Source organism: Erpetoichthys calabaricus, chromosome 8 (assembly GCF_900747795.2).
Source record: "Erpetoichthys calabaricus chromosome 8, fErpCal1.3, whole genome shotgun sequence".
Lineage (NCBI taxonomy): Eukaryota > Metazoa > Chordata > Cladistia > Polypteriformes > Polypteridae > Erpetoichthys > Erpetoichthys calabaricus.
The window spans coordinates 141,232,771-141,260,442 of NC_041401.2; the positions used below are offsets into that span (position 1 = coordinate 141,232,771).

Below are 27,672 nucleotides of genomic sequence, written 5' to 3' on the forward strand. Positions count from 1 at the left end.
TTGGGTTGTGGGAGGAAATCCAGAATGCCTAGCAAAGAACCCCCACACACATTCTGGTGTGTGGGTGGGTGTGTGTGTGTGTGTGCACCCTGCGGTGGGCTGGTGCCCTGCCCAGGGTTTGTTTCCTGCCTTGCACCCTGTGTTGGCTGGGATTGGCTCCAGCTCCCCGTGACCCTGTATTTAGGATATAGCGGATTGGATAATGAATGGATGTCTTCATATTTTGCTGCCACCTATGTAAATATCGCATGTAAGAGACTGTGCTTTTGATATTGAATTTTATTCTATTTTGCAGTACTTTAAGGAAAGTTCTTTTTAAAACCTTGCGTGAATTCTGTGAGTCATAAAGAGATATATGCTGATCACATATATATGACCTAGAAATCATTTTTTACAAAGTGGGGTGTACAATGTAACTGACAGCATTGATGCAACAGAAGCTGCACATTAAATGCCATTTGGAATGATGGGATTGTTTTTTACAGAGACAAACTCACCATAGTGACTTCATAAAAGACCTGTAGCATGTCTGCATTAAATGCAAGTGAAGCACCACCCCCTGTCTCCCAATAGATGGCGCTGTTGTGCAAAAAAATATTAGTAATACACATGACTGACAGATATAACATAGTGCTGTAATGTTTTTTCCCTTTTTCCCATGATACACTCAATGCAATTCCTTATCTAGAAGATTATTTGTTTTTGGAATATGTGAGTTATTCTTTGCTCCTGATGCTGCCAGCCTGATTTTTGGGCTGCTTGGGTTGGCTCTTGGAACCTGCTATGTTCTCATCACACCTTTGCTTTTCTGTGAGCATATGCAGCCTGAAATTTTCACTTTTGACTTGGGGCTTGAAGGCTAAAGCTGTTTAAAAAGACCTATTGGTTGATATAGGTCCGAAACAACATATGGCAATGTCAGTAACTTTTGCATGTCCTGTCCTTAGTGTTTCACATTTATCCACTCTGTTGTTGTGTAAATCAAACAATGCTTATTTCCAAGTTATACATTCCCACAGTTATAAAATAAAACTAAAGACAGACATGGTAAGAAAACCATGTGTTTCCACGGCTTTATCAATCCACACACACTTACCATTCTTTTTGGTTTCCAATACCCCTGCAACCCCTTTTTAAAGAAACAATACCCCATTAAAACTGAATCATCATATTGCTCTATTCTTAATACATAAACTAATCTTGAACTACGAAATACATTTAACATGTCTTCATATTAATAATAATAATAATAATTCATTACATTTATATAGCACTTTTCTCAATACTCAAAGCGCTATCCACACAGGGAGGAACCGGGAAGCGAACCCACAATCTTTCACAGTCTCCTTACTGCAAAGCAGTAGCACTACTACTGCACCACCAACAAAAAAAAATGTTGTAATGAGATACAGAAACAAGCATAAAGGTTTGGGGATTTTGTACCCCATATACTTGAAAAGATGCAAAACAAAAAAATTCAGACGTGAGTGTCAGTAGGCTTTGCGCCCTAGGAACTAAATTACTGGAACTATGCTATAACATTTCAGTAATTTTTAACTGCTCTGATGCTGATCTTTCTGATCATAAAATAGGCCATTACGACAGCATTCATAATTCCTCTAGAGGGCCTCTTTCTCTTGCACGATTTGGCTCAAAACCTAATCAACACGTTGTCTTTTCATAACAGGCTTAAGTTCAGAGTTTGGTATTTTTCCATCCAGCCGTTTTAGTTCTAGACCGTCCTCAAGAAACTGTGACACACATAGACGCACAGCTATCATCAAGATATTGACGTTTTCAGTATCAGGGGACCATAGAATGTCAAGATCCAACAAAAACTGGAGATCGAAATTTTTAACAAATCTAAAGCTTTTGCTCCTTCCCCATAGACGATAGGTTATAGTGGAGGATGTCACAAAGCAAAAATAACTTTACAGACAAGGAGTTCAAAATGGAATTGATACATGTAAGTACATATATGCTGGACACAGGAAGAGGAGGGAGCTTGTGGAACTGGAATCGGAAGTGATGTCATCAGGAGGAGGGCTCTTGGTTGGTGGAAATGACATCATTAGGAAGCAGGTTCTGTTGAGGGTCTACAGAGGGAAAAGAGGAGAGTGTATTACTGGACAGTGACACCCCTTGGCTTGTTTGAGAAATATTTACTTTCGAGCCTGTAAACTGTCTTCTAAGCGCACATGTGTAACAATGTTAATACACAGCTAACACTACAACAAACTAGCCATATGTACAGTATATGAATGATAAAAAGAAATACCAGAAATAATAAATAAGAATAAATCAACATACGCTTAAATAAAATGGATATGTAAATAGTAGATGAAGTAGAGTCCTTAATTATGGATTCAAGATCGTGACAAGTCTGATGCTATAGTCAGAAAGGCAAGGTGGACAGAAAAAAATAAAAAATTCCAGCTGGTGAGATGCTGGAGAAAAAAAAGCATCTGTAGGGGATCCAAAGCCAAACGATCATTCAGCCCCCACTGGTTCTTTTACCATACTTAAATGGTGTGCTGAGAGAGGTCATGCAAATGGTAGTTGTGACAGAGCAAAATGCACAGGACAGGAAGATATGGAAAAAGATGATCCACTGTGGCTTCCCCAAATGAGACCAGCCAAAAGAAGAAGAAGAAGAAGAAATGTGCAGAAGTAGTTCCTATTGCTTCATCCTAGAAGATCTGATGCAGTGGGTCTCATCAACAGGTGGAGAATTCACATTTAGTGCAATTTAAAGCAGGCAAGTACATCTTGATATTTCAGAGTGGGTTGTTATCATTATGATAAAGTTGATTACTTACAGTATAAAGTTTAATTGAGCACTTTGAATATTTTTGAGTATTCACTTGTATCTCTGCTTTCAGTGTTGAGTATGATTGTGCACCAACTAACGGTTCTTTTTTGGACCAGCCCTTTGACTGTATGTCAAGTTAGTCTTATATTGGACACAAGATATAAAGGTCATTGCAATTGAGCCTCTGTGGGTCTGGTGTGGGTCACCAGTATGCATACTTTAACTGCCAGTGCAAAGTAGCATAAACTGATAGTCATATCTAGTGTTTCTTAACCACTGGCTTGCACAACTGGTGGGTTATGGGTTGTCATTGTTGGTTTGCTTGTGGGTCATATTGATTGCCTAAGTGAGTGTTTCTCTACCACTGGGTTGAAACCCATGTTGCTGGCTGTGGGTTGTGGTTTACCATAGTTGCTTCAAGAGTGGTTTGCAGTGGGCAGCTAAAGGGATCAGCAGCACTGTGCAATATGTGTCCCCATTCTAAGTGGGCACATTTCACCAAGGGGAACCGTAATTGTGTTCATTTTACCAAGGGGGCGGTTTACAGTTGCTGTTAGTGGGTTGTCAATGAATATAAAAAGGCAAAACTGGGTTGTGTGATCCTAAAGGTTGAGAAAGACTGATCTAGAGTCACCATTAACATGTTTTTCTGCACTAGACAACTTCATAAAAAGGGTAGAGAACTGCAGAAACTCATTCATTTAGTGTTTCATGACCTGGAAAATGCCTTTGATGCTGTGCCAACACACCTGCTATGTGGAGGGTATTGAAACATTTCGGCTGCGCAGACCATTATGTTGCTCACATCCGAACTCTACATGACGGCATGCTTGGCCAAGTATTACATTAGAACAATCTGTCTGAGGAATTTCAAATCCTTAATGGACTAAAGCAAGGATGTGTACCTGCCCTAACACTCTTCTCACTCTATCTTACATCCATTTTATATGACATTCCATCAGAAAACCCTGGAGTGGAGATTAAATATTTTTATGACAGCAGACTTTTCAATTTGTCCAGACTACACTCCTAGAAGTTGTGGACGCTAGAGGTGCTGTTTCCCCGTAAAACCCACCAGACAGACATCCAGGACACACGTTTAAAAAGCACCAAGAAGAATTTTAATATCTTTCTTCAGATACAGTGCACAAAGCACCACACACTCCACAATTCTCCAATACTCAATAATAATAACAATAATCAATAACAATAACAATCCTCCACTCCCAGCACCTTGGTCACCCAACCTCCCAACTCTGGCTCTCCTTGCTGGGTCTTCACCAGTCCTTTAAATGGTCCATAACCCGGAAGTGTTTCTCCCGGATTCAACGCCACATCATCCTTCCTCAAGTAGCCTGGAAGTACTGCGGGCTTCCGCACTCGTGACTCCAAAGTACTTCCGGGTTGTCGTAATAGTAGTAGTCCCCAGGTTCTTTGTGAGCTCCCCCTGGTGGCACCCATGGCACCCAACAGGGTTGAGAAAATGGACTCTACGTCCCAGGATACTTTGAAGGAATCCGGGGAACCGTTGCCGTCCAGGGGAGATGACACCTAGCATCCCGGGGGAGGCAGTGTCTTGAAAAGGCAGCCTTCTTCCATTCTTTTATTTCAGGGACGTCCTGGCCAGACTGAACCGCCAGCTGTCCATCACAAAGTGCAGGTATATCATCCACATTACTAATGATAATGCTACACTGACCAAACACCTGAAGATACACAAATATCGGTCGACAACTTCAAGGACTTGTTTCAGCTTTCCATCAACACAGACAAGACCAAAGTGTTTGTACAACCAGCACCCAGGATTGCAGTCCCAGAGTCTGTCATTACCATCAAAGACACCTCTTTAGAATCTGTAGAAAAATTTTCTTATCTTGGGAACATCCTGAGCAATCAATATAATTCTTCAAAGGATGTGGCAAATACAATATGTCAAGCCCACATTGCAAATGGAAGCATAGATAAATGAGTTTTCAATAATAAAAACATAAGAATGCAGAAGAAATTATGGTGTACCAAGCAGCTGTTATTTCCACTATTTTGTATGGGTCCGAAACCTGGACCTTATATCGAAGTGATGTTAAGAAACTGGAACAGTTCCATCAGCAGAAGCTCTGGGCAATAATCCATATTAAATGGGAGGACTATGTCTCCAACATAGCTGTCCTCGAAAGTCCAAGTCACCAGCATAGAAGCAACTATCATTAAGCACCAACTTAGATGCACTAGTCATGTGTGCCAAATGAATGACTCCAGACTCTCATGCCAGGTTCTCTACGGTGAGCTTAGCACTGGTGATAGAATTGTGGGACACCCCATGTGGCCCTACAAAGACCAGCTCAAACAAATATTGAACAACTCCATTAGTCAGGACACTTGGAGGGCTCAAACAGTTGACCGCAAGTTCTGGTGGCACACCATTGCAAGCAGTGCTGATGTTACCGACCTCAGGCCTAGGGGAATCTGGGCCAGGTACAAGCCACTGTTACTACAGGGTGTAGCCACAGTGATATGGTGTAAAGCATGAAAGAAATAGACAGCAGTCCCGAGTCTCAGACCATACTTCTCTGTTCTCTTCTTTTTTTATTCTCCTTTTCCCAGAAATATATATATGTTTCAATTTCTGCATAGATCAACATGGTAATCAGTGAAAACAATGGTGCAAGCCAATTTTCTCTGTATAACAAATAGCGTAAACACATTAACTTTGAGTACTTGATTAGAAACCAATGTCCCCAGAACTTGTTAATTTTCCAAGGAAGCAGACAGTTCTGTATCCCCACATTGTGTGTAAATGACATACTAAATCAAAGCAGTCTGACTATTCAAAGCAGGTGACTCTTTAGCAAGACAGGTAAATATGTATGTCCTGTAGATAGCCATCAGCAATAACCTGTAGCAGAATTTTCCAGAAATTCTGCCTTTTCTTTAAAACACGGGTTTACAGCCCATTACACTAAGCAACACACTGAAATGTCATTTTCTTTAGAATACTAAATTCTAGCCCATTACACTGAGATATCTGAAAACTACCATCGGAGAAATGATGAGACCAAATGAGAGAGATGGAGGCTCCGTAAAGCCCAACCACGACCACCACCAACTCTATAGTGCCATGTATGTGGCCATATGTTCCATGTGAGGATCAGCCTCATCAGTCACCAATGATATAAACACAACCGATAGGAGGGAAGAAAATGAATACTTGGAAATGAGTAAACGCCAATAATAATAATAATAATAATAATCTTCCTAATTCAACTGGGGTGTTCCTTAAAAGTATGCCTCTTCGCACCACAGCTTTGATTTGCTTCTTCTTCATCAGGGTGCATTTTAGGTGGCATTGTGCTTTCATTCTTGAAACGGTGGTGCCAGAATGAGGTGTGCCTTAATGTGGGCAGGGTTAAACATTTAACTCCACCTGTATCTCATAAATGTCATGCATTTGGGTCCTGCCAAGCTCTATGCTAGACAGGCAGTATGTGACCTGTACTCCGATGTGAAAATTGCAAATTCATGCCACTTGGTTTACTTGATGCTCATTATTGTTTGAGTCAAATTACCCACCCACTGCCTAATCTTAACCACACTGTAACCTGCCGTATTGCACTTGCAGTGAGATGCATCAGTTTGTAGAGCTGCAGCACCACACGCCACCACTGGTTTGGACCAGCAGTTGAACACCAACAGTTTCAGAATGAACGTTTATAGGCAGGCACAGTACCCCATACTAACCGCTAACTTTAAGTTACATACAGTAAATGCTAATCACGATAACCCCTAACTTCCATCATAAAAATGCTAGTTTACAACTCTTGGCATTGACCTGTGGTGATGTATGGTGCTACGACTCTGCAAATGGATGATAGCCTGACACCTGTTAATACCAGCACGTGGAATGGTGCATGACACCTATGGAATATGGGTGAAGTTAAACATTTAACTCAAACATTGTTTAGGCATGGCACATTCTGCAGGCTGCAGCAAAGGGTCCTTGTTCTCGGACTGCTTATCCCTTCTCTCATTCTAAAGCTACGCTGTCAGTTGTAGCGGCTGTACTTAAATTGTGTACAACTCCAAGAAGCCCTGGTAGTATTATATCATTGGGCTGCTTCAGAAGCCACAGGGGTTGCTAGGAAGAAAAATAATTAAGCGCTTTCTTCAAAAAGGAACAAAAAAGACACAGTGGGAATTGTGATCATCTGTGTTTTTTTTGTTTCTAAGCTTCTCACCCCACCTTTGGAATACAACTGCTGTTGGATAGTTTCATTCTGGATTTATGTGCTTATCCTGTGCCTGCTTGTTCCTGCAATTTCATCTGGGTTGATAAACCTGTTTGTCGCTCCCAACTTCTACAGATCTTCACGCAACATCTGCAACAAGGTAGGACAAAACTTTTATAACATTCAGGAAACAGTTCACTTGGCATCTCAATTCGTTCTTATAATCAACTAAACCTGTTGTACTGGACTGTATTTTGGAATGTGTCATAATTGTCAAGTACTTTTTGTCTAGTGCCTAGTGTTTCACTCTGTTTCATATGTGCAGTCCCCCGTCGGGGAACCGGGGAGGGCTTTTACCTATATGCTGTTTGTTTAATAATTGTTTTTTGCCTACTTCATTTGTTTAACAGATACTTTATTATTGATTCTTCTAGCCTCTATGTAAGTGTCACTGTGTGTGAGTAGTGTGTGCCAGGTCTGTGTGTGTTCCTGGGGTCGCCGTAATAAAATAAACAAATCACAGTCTTCAGACAGTGAGAATCTGACCACTACACATTTCAGCTGTAAGCAGTTACGTTTGATCTCTTAGCCTGTAAAATCTTTCAATAGGTGTATTTCTTTTTATAGAGTGGCATGATGGCTATGATAAGTTATATGTCTCAGAAAATGGATGATTGAGAATTTCTCTTTTTTAGTTTTTGCTAACTGCTATCTTTTTTAACCTAAGTTTGAGAAACAAGTTAAACAACAGTCACCAAAAGCCCTTATTTCACATCTTCTTATAGGCATTGACACACTGGTTAGTTTATCTGAGCTTAACCATAAAACATTCTAATAGGTAATAACAATTCTTCCTAATGTTTGCTGCATATTTCCATATTTTTACTTGAGTTCTCGGTATTAGCATGTTTATTTGCATTCCACAATTCAACACTCTGTTACAACATATTATTTATCCGTGTCAAATTGTTTAGCTGATGATTCAAAAGAAGAACAGATTTATCAGACCCCTTTTCTAAAGTGATTTTCAAACTTGGCCCACAGTGTCTTCTAAAATGTTAAATTCTCTCATTAGGCACACAAGTATGTGTCTTTGTTAAGCTCCACTGCTTGTTTTTACTCCAAAACATTTTTTCTAAACTTTTGGTTAAATGCACAAAATTAAAAGTAAACATCTATAGTATATTGTGGCGGGGCCCTTGCCCGACCGGAACACGTCTACGCTGGAAGGACCGGGGAAGCGAGCATATCCAGAGCATTGCCTCCTCCCGAACGCTAGGTGGCAGCCCACCTGGGTTGCAGCGGTGCCTCAGACTCCTGCAGGGCTTCATGGGAGCTGATGTTTGGTGCAACCCTGTTGGGTTCCATGGGTACTGCCAGGGGGTTCTGCTGATACTGCTGAGCCCTTGATTGCAGCACTTCCGCCACACCCAGAAGTGAGGCCAGAAGTAAACCAACGAGCACCTGGAGCACTTCCAGGTGTCTTATAAAAGGAGCCAGCAGCCACTACTCCGGGAGCCAGAGTTGGGTGGAAGAGGACGAAGCTTGATAGGTGGAGTGGAGGTAGACGGAGAAAAGAAGAGAAGTTTGCTTTGGGTTTGGTGCTTGTGTTGGAACTGTGCTGTACCTGTGGGAAATGGGGGAAGGCGTTTCCCACAGGAAAAGATAAAAAAAGCGTGTACCCTGAACTTGTGTCTCACATCTGTCTGTGTCGGGTTTGGGCGGCGGTGCATCCCCCGGAGGTCCAAAATATCTATAGTCCTGGTCACACAGTTTATATAAAAGCTACATCTTATCTAAACAAAGCACTCAAACTAAATAGTATGAGTCCCGTTTAATAAAGTATCATAAATTCCAATTTTAAATCCCCTTTACAGGCTGTCACAAGAGGCTCCATTAATTGGTGGTCACTTATAAGTACAGTACGTTCCATACTGATTATATCAGCAACACCAATGGCAACCAGTTATGTTGCAGTCGCTCTGCTTCTTGAGGCCTGGTAGCACTTGGATTCACCTCTCGTCTCTAGCAACAGGAAGGGAATGAAAAAAAAAAGTTCTGTATTTTCCGACTACTACCTGAAGTTGTGGCCCTGAACTGCACAACATGGACACAAAAAGGAAAAGCAAAAAGCAACCTGGAAGACTTTCCGTTGGAACATCTGAGAAACAAGCTGGACGCTTCAGTCAACTGGAGGAACTGCAGAATCATACAACAAATCCTGGAGGACAGAAAAACCTCATCAAGATGACCAGCCTCTGACATTTTAAGATGCATGTCTTGCATTTGCATTCCTACTTTTCTTCACCTGATTTGTTTCCCATATGAAGTCACCAATTTCTCTTACTTTTGATGTCAAACAGCTTCAGAGAGTTTATAATGCTGTAATTGTCTACTTTTGATGAACACATTTTGCAATGCGAAGTGTAACTGTTGATTTATTTAGTGTTTGTAACTTTTTTATATGTTTTCCAATTGGAAAGAGTGCTTTGCGTGTTCTCTTAAGTTGGAGTGGTATTTCCGGTAACGGATTTGTACTTTTGGAGTTATTTTGCTTTTTCTATGGTTTTGCATAATTCAAATTTTGATTTACATTGTTGCATTTCTTTTATTTTTGCAAATATATTCAGTATTATAATGGGTTTTCCAATTTGATTATCAGTTTACATTTCAGGACCCTCAAATGGCTACCTACTTTTTATAATGCCATGCCGATACAGAGGCCAATTTAACATCTCCAATCCACCTAACCTGAATGGACTCTGGGACAAACTTGGAACACCTGGAGGAAATCCATGCAGACACCAGGAGAACATGCAAGCGCAAACTCAGATCTCCTTACTGCAAGGCAGCCACATTATCAGTGCACCCATTACAGGCAGATATTTTTACTTAATTAAATATTCTCAATTTACAACTGTCAATCCCCCTTTGCACTCTAAAATATTTCTGAATGCCTAACAGAGGAACATAAAATCTAAAATATAGAAATAAAAAGCGGTAAATGTAATTTTCTTTGTACCCATTACCTATAGAAGTACACTGATAAGAGACAGCGCTGTGTTTAAATGATATACTCTGGTCTCTGTTGTCTATTTAAATAACCTAATCGTGTATTTGTTATTCCCTGCCTTCTGAGATTCACTTTATTATATTCGATCAAAAAACCTGCCGCATGTTCTGAAAACCCATTGCTTGTGCGCTGCCAGCCCTTTCATAAGCTCGCTTTTCATTAATAGTGAATAAGAATACAAAGAAGATACAATCAAGAGGTGAAGTCCTCTGATGGGAATTTCTCTCTTTTCATTTGCTTCTCTGAAAAACAAAAAATGAAATGGCCCAGTGAGTAAATATCTTGCAGTCAGAGATTACTTTTTCATGTGAACAGTGGAGGCACCGGTGCACTGTAATTCTTGATTACTGCTTTTTCTTGCAAAAGGTGGTTGAATTAAATAATTGTGTAATGTCTCAGTTTTAATACAATTTTAAAATGTCATTCCTGCCAACCTTGGCCTTTGCAATGAGGTAATATCTGTCACTTTGCATAATTCTGTGTATGTTATGTAACATGCATGACTGAAAGTCTCAATCAGGGGTGTGTTTCCCAAAATCAATGACTCTTACAAGCAACTTTATGAGCTGATGACACTGTGTTATGTAGCACAAAGAAAGGGGAAGTGGAGAGGAAGTTAGAAGAATGGAGAAGGGCTTTGGAAGATAGAGAGTTGAAGATAAATACGAAGAAGACAGAATATATGAGGTTTAATGATGATCAGGATTCAGACGTTAGCCTGCAGGGACAGCCATTGAAAAGAGTGGATACGTTTAAATATCTACAATCAATGGGAGCCCAAGATGTAGAAGTCAATGCAAAGATAACCGATAGAGTGCAGTGTGGATGAAACAACTGCAAGAAGGTATTGGGAGTATTGTGTGATCAAAGAATTAAGGTGAAAGTTATTAAGACAGTGGCAAGACCAGCAATGATGCATAAAGCTGACACATGGCCAGTATGGAGTTAGGGGAAGAAGTTAAATGTGGCAGAAATGAGAATGTTGAGATGAATGTGTGGAGTTACAAACCACAGAATAAAAATGAAAGTACAACAAAAGCACTAGAGACATCTAAGAAAGTACATGAAAGGCTGAAGTTGTTTGATGAATATGTGGGTAAAAGAGTGATGGGAATTGAAGTAGAGGGGACGAGAAAGTGAGGGAGGCCAAAGCAGAGGTGGAGGGATAAAGCAGAAGGGTCTAAGTGGCGAGGAGGTGCAGGACCGAGCTGTATGGAGTAGATTAATCAAGCACATCAACCCAACATAGAAGTGGGAAAAGATGAAGAGGAAGAAGACACAGTACATATTGTACGAGCTACACCCCAGTGGATGCACATACAGTACAGATCACACAAGCTACTTCCTAATGGGTATCCCAAAATCCCTTCCAACTGGGCACTTTACAAGAGATTATAATGTAGTACAGTACTTTTTAAATCTGCCCCCTTAAGTAACCTGCAAAAACAGCATCATGGGTCAACTGAAAACCACACAAATGACAATTCTGTCATTAAAATGTGTCGTTTTCAGTCCTTCGGTGGGATGAAATAAACTTGTGAAAAGTAATAGGAATATGACATCATGATTTAATAATCAAAGTGTATAAAAAGCATAAAATCAGACACCTATTATATCTAATATGAACATAAAACAAATCACAGTTGCTCACTGTGAAAGAAAATAATACTTTTCTAAGGAACACTCAGTCCTTCTTTTAGATGACAGTGTTGTTGTTTATTGAGGCACAAGACACCCTTTTCAAAAGTGGAAAAAAACAAAAGTGGAATGAGAATGTACACATCACGACCTACATTTCAGATACACAGACATTTGAAATTGGAAATTGTTTATGTATTGTGACCGGTAGGGGGCACCTCTGAGCCCTCAACTCCAAACACAATGGCACCCCCACAAATCTCAGCTTAAAATCATAATTTATTATAACAAATACCTTCACACATTATTCTCAAGCACACAGACAAGCACAATTCCTTCTTTTTCTTCCATCCTCTCCTTCTTCTTCTCCTTTACTCCTCCAAGTGAGTTGCATGGATGTGAGGTGACTCCTTTTATACAAGACCTGGGAGTATTTCCAGTGTCAGGGCGTAGCCCATGAAAAACACTTCTGGGTCAGGCAGAAGCTCACCAAAGTAGGGAGAGCTTCTTTCGGCGCCAACCTCTGGAAGGACCCAGGGACCCTGATTACACTTAGACACTACAGGTCCCATGATACCCTCTGGGTGTCCAAATTGGGAGCCAACCACAGAAGCGCTGCCACCTTCTTTACTGGGGGAAAACTGTTCCAGTCCATCCACTACACCCCAAGTTCCCCAACTAGGACAGGAATCATTAGCCATCCTGTTGCATTGCCTTCTTCTCACTGTTTCAAGCATGCTTGGTTCTTCACCAGTCCTTTCCAGCACTTTTTCATTAGATCATTTATCCATCCATCGGGTCTTTTCCAACATTCTCCATTGCCACAGTTCAATTGCTTCCAGTCTCTTTATATCCTCTTTCCTCATTGTTCATGTCTTACTGTTTCATTATTCTTTTCTTCAGTGGTCTATCCATTCTGTTTGTTAGCAATTTTCGTTTTGTATTGAATGCTGCTTTTCCCATTTCCATCCCTTGACAGTATACTTCCCAAAGATTTCAAGCTGTCTACTTCTTCCAAGATGTATTCTCCCATTTTTATTATTACTGGCTTGTTGTTCTGTCAATATACACTTCAGTTTTGCTTTCTTTACATTGTTCTCTATTTAATACACCTTGCATGTGTAGTCTAATTTATTCATTGGTTTCTGTAGTCCTTCTTCATTGCTTGATGTTATTGCTTTATCGTCTGCAAATCTTACCAAAGTAATCGCTCGCTGCCAGTGCTTCTTTAATTACTCTCTTAATGTAGAGGTTACACAGAATTGGTGAGAGTGAGCATCCCTGTATGTTACCTCTTCCTATTTGATATACCCCTGTTAATCCATATATGGTTATTATTCTTGCTGACTGGTTCATATTTATTATATTCATATTCTTGCTGACTGGTTACTAATTAGTCTTATGTACTATACTCAGCAGTTTTACCCAGTTTACTCGGTCAAATGATTTCTCAGAAGTCCAAAAAACATACAATTCTTAAATTCCATTTTGTACAGAAAATTGCAACATTTTTTTGGACAATACAGGCTGGGTTTATTTCTCAAATGTCATGAAAACAAAGTCTAATAATTTCAATAATAACTGGTAAAGAAAATGAAATATGTAAATATCATACATACAAACAATAGTGACGACGGCCACATCAGTCTGATATAAGGCCTCTGCCCTTAAATAAAGAAATTTGACATCTGCATCCCCCATAACCCCTTCTATCAATGTAATGCAGCATTGCATGTGCAGCTGTCACAACACAGTAAGGCTGAGATGAAAGTCTTATTCCAACTAGGAATTTATGAGGACAACAAATCACATCATCCATATAGCTATGCCTATACTTTGTGTTCTACCACCAGCTGAGGGGTTTGCTGATGCGCTGTGTTGTATTGTACTTCGACCACAGTCTGAGGGCTGCTTACAGGAGTCAGCAAGCATGCATGAGGGGAATATCCACTATCACTCAATAGTTGTCCACCAAAAAGTTGTCAGTTTTTTACCTCTTGAGGCTCTACCAAAATGATCCACAGACGAAGTCATCGTGAGTACAGCCAGACTCTTCTTCCACAAGACCCTTAAAAAGTCCTTGACGATTACAGATCACCAGTATGTTCAATTCAGCAAATCTTTACGGTAGATGTAAAGCCTGGGCATGTGAGAGGGTATCAGCTTCAGATTACCTAAGGTCTTAATTAAATTCGATGTGAATATTGTGTACGTGACATGGTAGGTCTGAGACACATACATGTAATTCAATCGATATTCTTCTCACGCAGCTGTATTATCTCGTCCTTAATCATCCTGCGCTTCCTTTTTCTTTCTTTCTGAATCTTTCAGAAAATTCCCCATTTAAGTAAAGCAAGCAAATTCTTCAAAACTTAGAAAAATTATAAGCAGATAATATTATTAACAGTAGGAATAATTTAAAGAAACAATTTATTTGCACAATATAATCATACAAATGCACTAATCATGAACATTACATTATGTCAAGTATATATTTTCACTATTCAAATTATTCTGGAAACTGTTACAAGGTGAACTCAATGTGTTCTTTCTGGCAAAAGTCATCCATCTACACAGACAGCCTGCGGTCTACAGTACATTTAAAAATGCTTGTCGATTAGTTAGGGAGAGTGTAGATTATGAACAATTTAACATGTAACTTTAGTTATGATGAGTTTCATGAAACCGTCATAAATAAACGATTGATTGATTGAGTTTACAATATTTTAACATTACAATACTTTTGAGAACTCACCGCAGGCTGGTTGAAAAATCTATTGGTCAAAAATTAAAATAGGCAGAGAGCTGAGGTTTACACAAGTGCAATTGTTGTCTTAAACATTGACTTATGTTCTTTTGCTGGGGTTTCATTTCTCTATGTATTGTAATGTTTAGCATAGTGATAGTTGAATGATATAATGTCTGTTAAGCACACGTAAGGCCATAAAATACTAGCAAGTGCTGCTCTGCAGGTATGCCATCTGCGTTGGGTAGAGTGCCAGCTGTGTAGACATGCCTGAAGCATGTTTTTGTTTGTATGAGCTTCACATATTAAAGAGGTGACCAGACTGGCCTTTACATTCCATAAGCTCATTCCCCAGGAAGAAAGCTTGGAGAGGAAAAGTAAAGATTTACAGTATAACTATGGAGGAGAAGCAGATCTTGCAGCTAACCCAACCCTTCCAGAAAGCAGGGGGGGTGAGAGACGATAAAGAGGACCATAAAGACAGTCGCCTTCCTCCATGGAGGACTGGCTTTGGCATGAAACATGACTCTACAAAATGAAATGCCCATTAGTTTATGTTGAGGCTAAACAGGATTGGATGAACCAAGGGAGTTGTCTGCAGTTCCTCTTCCAACATTTCTGTTTGGAATGGTATGAGTTGGCTAAATCCACCTTTCTCTCTCTTTCTCACTATCTTAGCATGTTGAGAAGACAACTTCTCTTTCTTACCATTCCTCCATGAAGAGAAGACAACTCTGTCTCAGAAGCCATATTAAGACAGAGAGGATGCCTGGGACTGTTCAGATGATCAGCTGACAAGGAGGTTCAAATGCAACTCTAAGTTATTGGGGCACCTGAAACTGCATATCTAGTATCAGGTTGTATAGTTTTGGTTTGTAAAGCCGCATCCTTTTTGCTTATATGACAATAGTTACAATACAATTTATTACCTATAATACATAATTAAAAATGTACAATTTATTACCTATAATACATAGTTAAAAAGTGTATCTCTTTCTCCTGCTTGTTCCTTTACTATTTGTCTAATTGCCTGAGAATGTAGATGTAGATGTAGAAATACAGTACCTGACCACAGATTGGTAAGTGTATGTGATTTGAGGCATTTTGGTAAAGTCTATCTATACTAATAAAAGGCAAAGCCCTCACTGACTGACTGACTGACTCACTCATCACTAATTCTCCAACTTCCCATGTAGGTAGAAGGCTGAAATTTGACAGGTTCATTCCTTACAGTTTACTTACAAAAGTTAGGCAGGTGTCATTTCGAAATTCTACGCATAATGGTCATAACTGGAACCTGTTTTTTGTCCATATACTCAAATGGAGGAGGCGGAGTCACGTATCGCGTCATCACGCCTCCTACGTAATCATGTGAACTGAAAACAAGAAAGAGATTTACAGCACGAGTCAAACGCGGGAACGAAGGTAAATGACGTTAATTGTTGAATGTCTTTTAATACTGTGTAACCATACATATTAACACATGTGCAATTAAACGTGTGCATTTATGGGGTGATTTCTCAGGCTTAAAAGCTCGCCTTTTATCAAACGCGGGAACAAAGGTAAATGACGTTAATTGTTGAGTGTATTTTAATTCTGTGTAAGCATACATATTAACACATGTGCAAATAAACGTGTGCATTTACGGGGTGATTTCTCAGGCTTAAAAGCTTGCCTTTTATTAAAAAGGTAAATGCAAACTGTTTTCATTCTGAAGGGCATGCTCAACAGTAAGCTCAGCACACAGCTTGGTCATATTACAACCGGAGGGGCGAACTGACAACGTGGTATACAAAGAGATCCTTAACAAATAATTATTGATTCATTTTCCCTCAGTTTAAAAAGGTTTACTTTTCTTCTTAATAAAAATTTTAAAGCAGTACTTCGCCGCTGTGAAGCGTGGGTATTTTGATATATATCAAAATATATCGCGTCATCACGCCTCCCATGTAAGCACATGAACTGACCCGCTGCCGTTTGCAATGCCATATTCGCGAGATACAAGTTTAATGAGAAGACACGAGGTATAAATGACAGTTTGGATCACTGTGTAACAGAGTTAAAATTGCTGTAGCGAGAAACTTTTAACTGCCGGGTCTTAGCTAACATTAAATAAACCCGTGGACATCGCAACATCACACAAGAGAGCGGCTCACGTGAAGTGACTGAACGCAGCAGGAGTGATCACTTCGATGAATCAAACCTGTTCAAAAAACACATTACACAATTGATAAGGTATGAAAACAATATGAAACCGATTGTGGATTTGCGTACAGCCACTGAAACTTTGTGACGGCACGAGACTTCAGATCACGTCTCTGCAAAAGAACCTCATTGAGGCAAATATTTTTACTGGCGGTGGCTCAGGGGAGAGAGTTTTTATTCCTCGCATCCCCATTATACCCTCTGATCTCCCATTTCAATTCAAACGCCTACAATTTCCACTAAGGCTCTGCTTCGCAATGACAATTAATAAGTCTCAGGGACAGACCCTACAAAAGGTTGGCATTGATTTCAGGCAGGACTGCTTTTCACATGGCCACCTGTACGTTGCATGCTCAAGAGTAAGGTCAGCACACAGCTTGGTCATATTACAACCGGAGGGGCGAACTGACAACGTGGTATACAGAGAGATCCTTAACAAATAATTATTGATTCATTTTCCCTCAGTTTAAAAAGATTTACTTTTCTTCTTAATAAAAATTTTAAAGCAGTACTTCACCGCTGCGAAGCGTGGGTATTTTGATATATATATATATATATATATATATATATATATATATATATATATATATGTCAATGTATGTATGTATATATGTATGTCTAGATATATGTAGATATGTAAATATATATATGTATATATATGTAGATATGTAAATATATATATATATATATGTGTGTATGTATGTATGTATGTATGTGTGTATATATATGTATGTGTATATGTGTATATGTGTGTGTATGTATGTGTGTATATGTATGTGTATATATATGTTGATATGTGTATATATATATATGTATATATATGTGGATGTGTATATGCATATATATATATATATGTATATATGTGTATATGTAGATATGTATATATATGTATATGTATATATATGTTTATGTGTGTGTGTATATTATATATATATATATATATATATGACAGCAACACTCATAACAATGACAACACAATTACATATATATACATATATGTAGATATGTATATATATATGTCAATCTATGTATGCATGTATGTCTAGATATATATATATATATATATATATATATATAAACAGTGATCCCTCGCTATATCACGCTTCGCCTTTCGCGGCTTCACTCTATCGTGGATTTTATATGTAAGCATATCCATATTACTAACCGAGAATGCTAAACCGGATGATGGACGCAGGCACATCCGGCCATGGGCCGTAGCTGCAAAAAGACGTACTGCGCAGGCGCAAAAAGAGTCCGCGAGAGTCGGCTGAGGAGCCGAGAAAGGCGGACAAAAGAGGGCGAGAGAGGCGGATGAGGGTCCGCGAGAGGCGCAGGCGCAAAAAGAGTCCGCGAGAGTCGGAGAAAGGCGGACAAAAGAGGGCGACAAAGGCGGATGAGGGGCCGCGAGAGGCGGACAAGACCACAGAAACAAGGAGTGAGCACATACAAAAAGGAGTCACAGAAATGAGGCGCAACAAGCACCGAAAAAAGGAAAAGGCACATAAAAAAGTAGTCAAACGCGGGCAAAGCACGAAACACATTGCACACGAAACTAAACACACCAAAAAAAAAGAACAGACGAGCGCACAACAGCAAGGCACGACCACACCCCCCCCCCCACCCTACAGGCACGGGACGGGACGAGACGGGACACACACCAAGAGGGGGATTCAACAAGCCCATGGAAGACAAAAAAAAAGAACACAAAACCACCCCACAGACCCTACAAGCAAGGGACGGGACACACACAAAGAGGGGGATTCAAACAAGACACAGGAACACAAAAAGAAAGAAGACGCTCGTGCAACAACAATCCCCCCCACACATCCATAAGAAGTGACACCCAAAGCCACATATTCTAAAGTGAACGTCGACACCTTCACACTAGGCAGCATAGGTGTCAGCATAGGTGGATGTCCTTTCAATAAAGCACTATTAACCGTTCAACTGCAGAAAAGGATACATATTAACAGTGAGTGCGATCCTCCTTATTACTTATCCATATTTCGCATGCTGAAAAAGAAACAAGTCATGAATACACGGTCACGGGTACAAAACGATTCGGAAAGGATAACGGGAACAAACACACGAACACGAAAGAAACAAGAAAATAGACGGCGGCGCATAAAACGCGCTTCTGAAACACCGGAAGAAAAAATGTCTCGGATCAAAAAACGCAAAGCACAAGTGACACCGTTACAGAGACGTGCCCAAATGTACAGACACAATGAACGTAGACGCATTCAGCGCGCGTGTCAAAGTGCTGCATCGAAAGAAGCACGATTTCAAACCGAAAGAGCTCGCGTATCAGACATACAAAAAAGGGAGCGAAGAGACAGAATAAATGAACGGAGACGTGTACAACGCGCAAATGAACTGACAGAAAAAAAAAAAAAAGCAAGACGCGAAAAGCACCAAGCTCAAATGACCGACATACAAAAACGGACAAGGCTCGATACAAACAATAAATTCATTGGGATTAATGAATGTCATTTGCAATCATTGTCATTCACTTAACTTCACAGAAGAAACAACTGGCAATACAAATAATGAATTTACACGTTGTTGTCAAAAAGGTCAGATTAGACTGCCTCCTTTACATTCATATCCTCAATATCTAAAGAAGCTTCTAACTAACGATGTGCCTGAAAGTAAAAACTTTATGAACTGCATTAGATCCTACAATAGTTCATTTGCTTTTGCATCTACCGGAGTACATATCAGGCCACCAAAAGGCAATGGCCCATACTGCTTTCACATATGTGGACAAATATTGCATCGCTTTGGAACAGTGCACCCTGAAACAAATCAACAACGCAAATATGCACAAATCTACATCCTAGATCCAGATGAGGCAATCTATCAACGCATGAACCTTCCTGAAAACAAACAATGCACAGAGCTTATAATGAGAAACGTCACTCATATTTGCTTTCCGCTTCTTGATACTTTAACATACCCCATATTATTTCCAAATGAACAGGAAGGATGGAGTGCTACAATTTCAAGAATTAAAAAACAGCAGGCGCAGAGACGATCACGTGTATCCATGAAAGAATATTTCTCCTACAGACTCTCAGTAAGGGACGACTTTAATCCATTACTCAATGCAGAAAAGCTGACTCAACAATACATCGTTGACGTTTATGTTCGAGCGGAATCAAATGATCTGCAGTGGATAAAAAACAACCAGCCTTCACTTACAGCCGATAAATACAAATCGCTGCTGGACTACATTAATCGGGATGCTGACGTCATGGAGCACCCGGCTGGAAAACCTGTTATTCTACCATCATCCTTTCAAGGCAGCTCAGGCAATATGCAACAACATTACCAAGATGCCATGGCTATCGTAAGAAAATTTGGAAAACCGGATCTGTTTATCACTATGACCTGCAATCCTAAATGGACAGAAATTACAACTAATCTATATCTAATTCATACATCTCACTCTTTGTCATGTCCCAACGCCAGGGGTTGGCGAGCGAAGCGAGCAGGGGGCGGAGCCCCCTAGTTTAGATATATATCGCGGATTTTTTGCTGGTTCGCGGATTTCTGCGGACAATGGGTCTTTTAATTTCTGGTACATGCTTCCTCAGTTGGTTTGCCTAGTTGATTTCATACAAGGGACGCTATTGGCAGATGGCTGAGAAGCTACCCAACTTACTTTTCTCTGTCTCTCTTGCGCTGACTTTTTCTGATCCTGACGTAGGGGGATTGAGCAGGGGGGCTGTTCGCACACCTAGACGATACGGACGCTCGTCTAAAAATGCTGAAAGAATATCTTCAAGTTGGCTACCTTCTGTGCAGCTGCTTCGTGAAGCGACATGCAGCACGGTGCTTCGCATACTTAAAAGCACGAAGGGCACGTATTGATTTTTTTATCTGTCTCTCTCTCTCTCTCTCTCTCTCCCTCTCTGCTCCTAATGGAGGGGGTGTGAGCTGCTGCCTTCAACAGCTTTGCGCCGCGGTGCTTCGCATACTTAAAAGCCAAACAGCCCTATTGATTTGTTTGCTAGAGATTGTTTTCTCTATCTATGTGACATTCTGTGCTCCTGACACGCACTCCTTTGAAGAGGAAGATATGTTTGCATTCTTTTAATTGTGAGACTGAACTGTCATCTCTGTCTTGTCATGGAGCACAGTTTAAACTTTTGAAAAAGAGACAAATGTTTGTTTGCAGTGTTTGAATAACGTTCCTGTCTCTCTACAACCTCCTGTGTTTCTGCTCAAATCTGTGACCCAAGCATGACAATATAAAAATAACCATATAAACATATGGTTTCTACTTCGCGGATTTTCTTATTTCGCGGGTGGCTCTGGAACGCAACCCCCGCAATGGAGGAGGGATTACTGTATATATATATATATATATATATATATGTATATATATATATATATATATATATATATATATATATATGTAGATATGTATATATATGTGTATATATATGTAGATGTGTATATATGTAGATATGTAAATATTTATGTATATATATGTGTCTGTGTATATTATGAGGGGCCGTTCAGGAAAAAAAGATTGGTTAGTAAATATATACATTGGTTCAGATGTATATATCGGTTCGGATACATTGGTTTGAATATATACATTGGTTTTAATACATCCGTTCAGATATATATATCGGTTCACATATATACATTGGTTGGGATACATTGGTTCAGATATATACATCGGTTTGAATACATCCGGTCAGATATATACATCGGTTTAAATACATTGGTTGAGATATATATAAATTGGTTTGCATAGATCCATTCTGATATATATACATTGGTTGAGATACATCCGTTCAGATATATACATCAGTTTGAATACATCCGTTCAAATATATACATTGGTTGAGATATATATATTGGTTGATATACATTGGTTTCGATATATATATTGGTTTAAATAGATTGGTTTAAATATATACATCGGTTCAGATACATCCGTCCATATATATACATTGGTTCAGATAGAGCCGTTCAAATATATACATTGGTTGGGATTTACGGGCAGGCACAACGTGGCCACCCATGTTTAGCATCTCCCTTTCACTTCATCATTGCTTCAACACTGTTGTAATTATTGTGCATATTTTATGCAACTAGCATATGCCTGTCTGTCGTGTTTTGTTTCATAAGCCCTCTTGGTTGGGGGTCCTCGATTTCAAAGCACTTTTTTTCCTTTCATTATTTAAAACACTTGCACAGATAACCGCCTCTTCACCCCGCTCCGTCCCGCCCCGGCTCATTGTACCCACCTCACTCGCTCCCTCTTGTCCCTCCCATGACAGATTCTTCTCAAAAGCCGAGTTACCGGAAAGCATTGATCGCAACCGCAGTATGTCCCATTTTTTCACCTCATGAGACGCTGGTTTATCAGTGACCGAAAGCCGCACGGTGATATCTGTTATTCCGCATTGGCAGCATTTCATTAAAGGGCAAAATGTTTCAGCAAGGAACTTAGTCCCATTTGCTGAAAGGATGTTATGGAGGAAAACAATGGAGTTGCTTTGTTTCTTTAAAATGTTGATCACGGATCAAAATGACCAGAATATTCCTGCTTCACAAATAACTGACGTTTAACTGTTTTTATAGTAAAACTGACAAAACGACACACGTGCACACACACGCACGCGCACACACTTAAACTCACAAATCGTGGGTCCCACATACTACTGATTAAGTGTATGTGTCAGGGGCGATCATCAAGAGACGCTGGTTTATCATTAACCGAAAGCCGCCCGGTGATTTCTGTTATTCCGTATTGGCAGCATTTCATTAAAGGGCGATCTGTTTCAGCAGGGACATTAGTCCTGTTTGCTGAAAGGATGTTATGGAGGAAAACACTGCAATAGCGCTGTTTCTTCTGAATGTTTATCAGTGATCAAGGATCAGAATGCTCAGAATATTCCTGCTTCACAAATAACTGATGTCTGTTTTTATTGTAAAACTGGCAAAACCACACACACGCACGTACACACACACAACACACGCACACTCAAAGTCACAAATCGTAGGTCGCACACACAACTGATTAAGTGTATCTGTCACGGGCGATCATTTTTTTCACCTAATAAAACTTTAGTTCGTCAAAGTTAGAAAGCAGCGCGGTGATTTCTATTATTCCTTATTGGCAGCATTTCGTTTAAAGATGATTCACGTCAACCAGGCGAAAGAGTCTCTTATTTTGACAGGACGATGTTCTTTTAGGCTTAAGCATTTTTGATTGACTTACAAAAGAAAATAGTTATTACTTACCCTCTTTGCTTTGAATTGGCTTTTTAAAAAACCTTTTTGATATAATTTATTTATGACAGTTTAAAATAAAAAAATAGTGCTCAAAATTATAATGCGGCGTATCTAACATGAAAAGGTGGTGGTAGGAGTAAAATGCTAACTCACAGCTAAATGATCACTGGTTTGTGTCCGGGGGGCTTCCTTTCTGTTATTTTATTTATTTTTACAAATTGCTTTGAGTAGTAAGAAAGGCGCTATAAAACGTAAGGAATTATTATTATTATTATACGTGTGAATGCGTGATCAAATTCAGCCGCTGCGTAGTGGAGTATAAATAGGGACACTATTCGCTCAACAATACCACAAGTTCATTGAAATAATTACACAGTAAGGTGCGCACGCGATACAAACATAATGTGTATATTATTGAAGTAAAGGTTCATATAAATTGATTACATACAAATTTTTAACAAGTTGAGAGATGTAAACTGGTTAAAATGCACGAAATTATACATGTATTGCTTTATAGTCCACATATAGTGTATGTATATTATTAAAATAATGATATAAAAATCATATAAAATGGTATAGAATCTGCGTCGTAGACTTATTTGTGTTTTTAATTAGTTTGCTTTAAAAAATCTTACTGCACACATGTGAACCGTTGAAAATCGCTGATCTTAATCAATTTGTTTTAACGCATGCTCTGTGCAAAATGCTGTCATATCTTGTTATTAAACATGCACGCGCAGCGATGTCCTGATGTCTGCATTCTAAGGCTGCAGGTATATTAAACGCTATTCACGTTTTACTGGGATGCTCTGTGATTGAGGGCGGACAGTAAACTTTGTTAAAATCCATCCATCCATCCATTTTCCAACCCGCTGAATCCGAACTGATATCAAAAAATACCAGTCGTCAGTTGTATTTTCAGTCGTTTTGGCGTGTTTACTGTTCTGTTACCAAAAAATTCTTCAACGGGGCTCATCAACAAAGAAATGTGGATAGTAAGATTTAGTAAAATATCAGTAATAATAATACATTACTCGACACCCAGTAACACTTTACAAAGACATTTAAAAGACAGCTTGTTAAAATAAATGTAGCAATCCATCATGCTATAAGTGATAGCTTGCTCTTAAACATTTGCACAGGTGGTTTTTCCTGGGGATAAAAAAGGAAAAAAAATCCACGGGAAAGGCTTTGTTGTTCAACTCAAATTTCACTTCCGCCATGTGAGTCATTAAAACTATTGGAATGAAATATAGTTCTATATAAATAAATAAATACATTTCCTATCACAACCACCCTTTAACCCCTGTACATTGGAGAGGAATCTTGTTTTCACAGCAGGTGCAATTATCCTATAAAACACATAGGAGTTCTGTGCACCGTTTTTCATGGGAGATTAAAACTCATCAAATGTATTTTAAAGACTTGTAGCAGTCGGTGGCATTCCTCATCTACCATGGTCCATTACAAAATGAACGCCAGGCAGTTAAAATTGTGCACAGTTTCTTTAATAAGCCTATCAGACAGTCTTTTATAGCACTTTCATATCGAGTGTGTCTCTTAATCCCTTCTAGCAGAAGAGACACTCATTTCCACAGCTTGGTCTATGGTATAGAAATGTGTGCCCCCTGTCTTCTGCTTGCAAAATTAATACTGGAATTACAAAATTGTCCACAATTTATTTCAAAAGATTGAAGGAAGTCTTCTATATCACTTTTTTGTCTACTATGTTCCTTACTCATCCACTAATTAAAAAAAAAAATCAAGCGCTTACACTGTCTTTTTTAAGTATGTCTATGAAAATCACTGTGAGTAGCCAGAGAAATGCTATATAAATGTAAGATATTATTATTATTATTTAGGTTTTTTAAAATTCAAATAAACCTGATAGGACTTCTTCCAAGATATGTGCCACTCTAGGGTACCAACAAAGTCAAACTAATTAGGAAATTTTGTGATCAGTTTGTTTAAAGTATATTGAGCAAAAAATAACTTTTCATCATCTTCTCATTTCTAATTTGGCATTTCATGATACAGTATATACTGCAAATATACATTTAAATTGTAACCGCTGACAATTATTTACTCATGTGCTTGTGTTTTCCATAAAACAGCTTCAATATGTGCACAAAGTATAGGTAATAAAACACACAAATTCTGACATTAGCATGACTGTTGAAAGAAAAACATGTATTAGAAACTATTCTATGGAGTTTTCATAAATTAATCATTATATACCTTTTGATGTTTCTTGATATATTTTGTAATCAGATTTTTAAAATATTTTTTTATTTTTACTGCCACTTCACAGATCAACAATCCCCAACTTGGTCACTGTCAGAATAAGTCTTTAAACTTTTTTCCTGTGCCAATTAATACATTTTCCAGGTTTCACTACCCATCTGAAAGAGTTGGCATCAGGTTGGGTGGCACTTTTAAACTGTAGTAGTATGAGCGAGTGTCAGTGTGGCAAGCACTAGACTGGCATTTCTTTCCGTCTAATTTTTTATCTTTTGGCCCAAGCCTGTAAATCTCTTTTGTAAATGGGTGGCTTGGATAGAGAACAGATACTAACAATTTTCAAGGCTATTTTTAAAAATACTGAAAGATATTTGTGTATGTGTGTTGTGGTGCCCCATGTTGTAAGTGTGAGATCCATTGAAGAAGTCAACTTAAACAAAGAAAATGTACATTTTGCAGGTTTATTTGAAGTGTTTTACATTATAACCATATTATTAATTGGTGCGTGAATATAATTTTTTCAAGAGGATGACCTTTACTATTGTCAAAAAGACTAGCAGGGCAACAGGAGGAATATGAAAGTTATTTGTTGAGTTTAGGAGACAAAGGATACTTGTAAGGAAGTTCATGCCAGTGCTATCGGTGTACATTCTGGAATTTATAAAACTGCTGATATTATTTCACAAAGATGTTACTGGCCTGGTTTTATGCTGACATTAAAATGGCTACGTTTTCTAATAATTATAATCATTATTTTAATTAAAAGACTATAACTGTCAGAACAGATTCAATAAAATTTTTCAATATCTCAGTTGCTGTTTGTCGGGCTCTTTAATTGACTTGTTATACAAATGTGTATTAGTGGATATTTGGTACCTCATTTGACAAATAATATGAATGTTTCAAAATCTCATAGATAGATAGATAGATAGAATTCTATTTGTCCTCTAAGGGAAAATGTGCTTTTTTTTAACAGAGGCTGAATGAATAAATAAATATATAATGAAAAAAATAGCCAATCCAATAACAATTTGAGCTGTCTAATGTTCATTCTGCAAGCAACAGTTGGGGCTCACAACTCTGAGGCAAAAGCTCAGCTGTAGAAGTGAGTGTCCCTTTGAGTGGAGAGGACAATGGGACATAGTAGACTTGAAAGTGATGTAGAAGACTTTCATCAATCTTTTACCATGGATTTCAGATAATATTACTTATCCAGGGTTCATTTTGAAAGCAGCAGATAGGGTGCACACAAGCGGATCTGCTCCAGCCATGGAAATGAGTGTTCCCTGTAGGGGATAAGATACAGACACATAGTGGAGAAGATTATATATAAAACTATACCTACAACCTTTTAAAATCAATTTTGCATAATTTTACCTCTCTAGTGTTCATTTTTTAATCTGCAGTCAGAGGACACACATTTTACGGCTCTGCAGCAGCCATGGAAATGAGCGTCCCGACCATGTGGATGAGACAAGCGTTTTCATTCCAATAGTTTTAATGACTCACATGGCGGAGGTGAAATTTGAGTTCAACAACAAAGCCTTTCCCATGGATTTTTTTTTCCTTTTTTATCCCCAGGAAAAACCACCTGTGCAAATGTTTAAGAGCAAGCTATCACTTATAGCATGACAATGGATTGCTACATTTATTTTAACGAGCAGTCTTTTAAATGTCTGTAAAGTGTTACTGGGTGTCGAGCAATGTATTATTATTACTGATATTTTACTAAATCTTACTATGCATGTTTCTTTGTTGATGAGCCCCGTTGAAGAATTTTTTGGTAACAGAACAGTAAACACGCCAAAACGACTGAAAATACAACTGACGACTGGTATTTTTCGATATCATTTTAACAAAGTTTACTGTCTGCCCTCAATCACAGAGCACCTTGGTAAAACGTCAATAGCGTTTAATATACTTGCAGCCTTAGAACGCAGACATCAGGACATCGCTGCGCGTGCATGTTTAATAACAACATATGACAGCATTTTGCACAGAGCATGCGTTAAAACAAAAGACAAGCGGCGCGCAAAGGCACGCGAACAAGAGGAGTTCCGCAGCAATCACATCTCAGTGCACCTAAGAGAAGGGACACTGAATTCTACGAGGCACAGATATTTTAGAGCACCGGTTCAAATATATATTGATTGATTAAGATCAGCAATTTTCAACGGTTCACAGGTGTGGCGTAAGATTTTTTAAGCAAACTAATTAAAGACTTCTTTGAAGAAATATGACAAAAAATAAGTCTACGACGCAGATTCTATACCATTTTGTATGATTTTTTATATCATTATATTAAATGAAATGCTGCCAATAAGGAATAATAGAAATCACCGCGCTGCTTTCTATCTTTGACGAACTAACGTTTTATGGGGTGAAAAAAATGATCTCCCGTGACAGATACACTTAATCAGTAGTGTGTGCGACCTACGATTTGTGACTTTGAGTGTGCGTGTGTTGTGTGTGTGTA

The 27,672-nt window shown here is 38.9% G+C and overlaps 1 long non-coding RNA gene across 1 annotated transcript; it reads right to left on the reverse strand.

The window, feature by feature from the left end:
* Nucleotides 1–14,159: 14,159 nt before the first annotated feature.
* Nucleotides 14,160–17,207, reverse strand: LOC127529052 (uncharacterized). The gene is made up of 2 exons (XR_007935705.1): nucleotides 15,457–17,207; nucleotides 14,160–15,421 (listed from the first exon to the last, which is right to left on the reverse strand). It is a non-coding gene; the product is annotated as an uncharacterized LOC127529052 (long non-coding RNA).
* Between the last annotated feature and the right edge of the window lie 10,465 nt (nucleotides 17,208–27,672).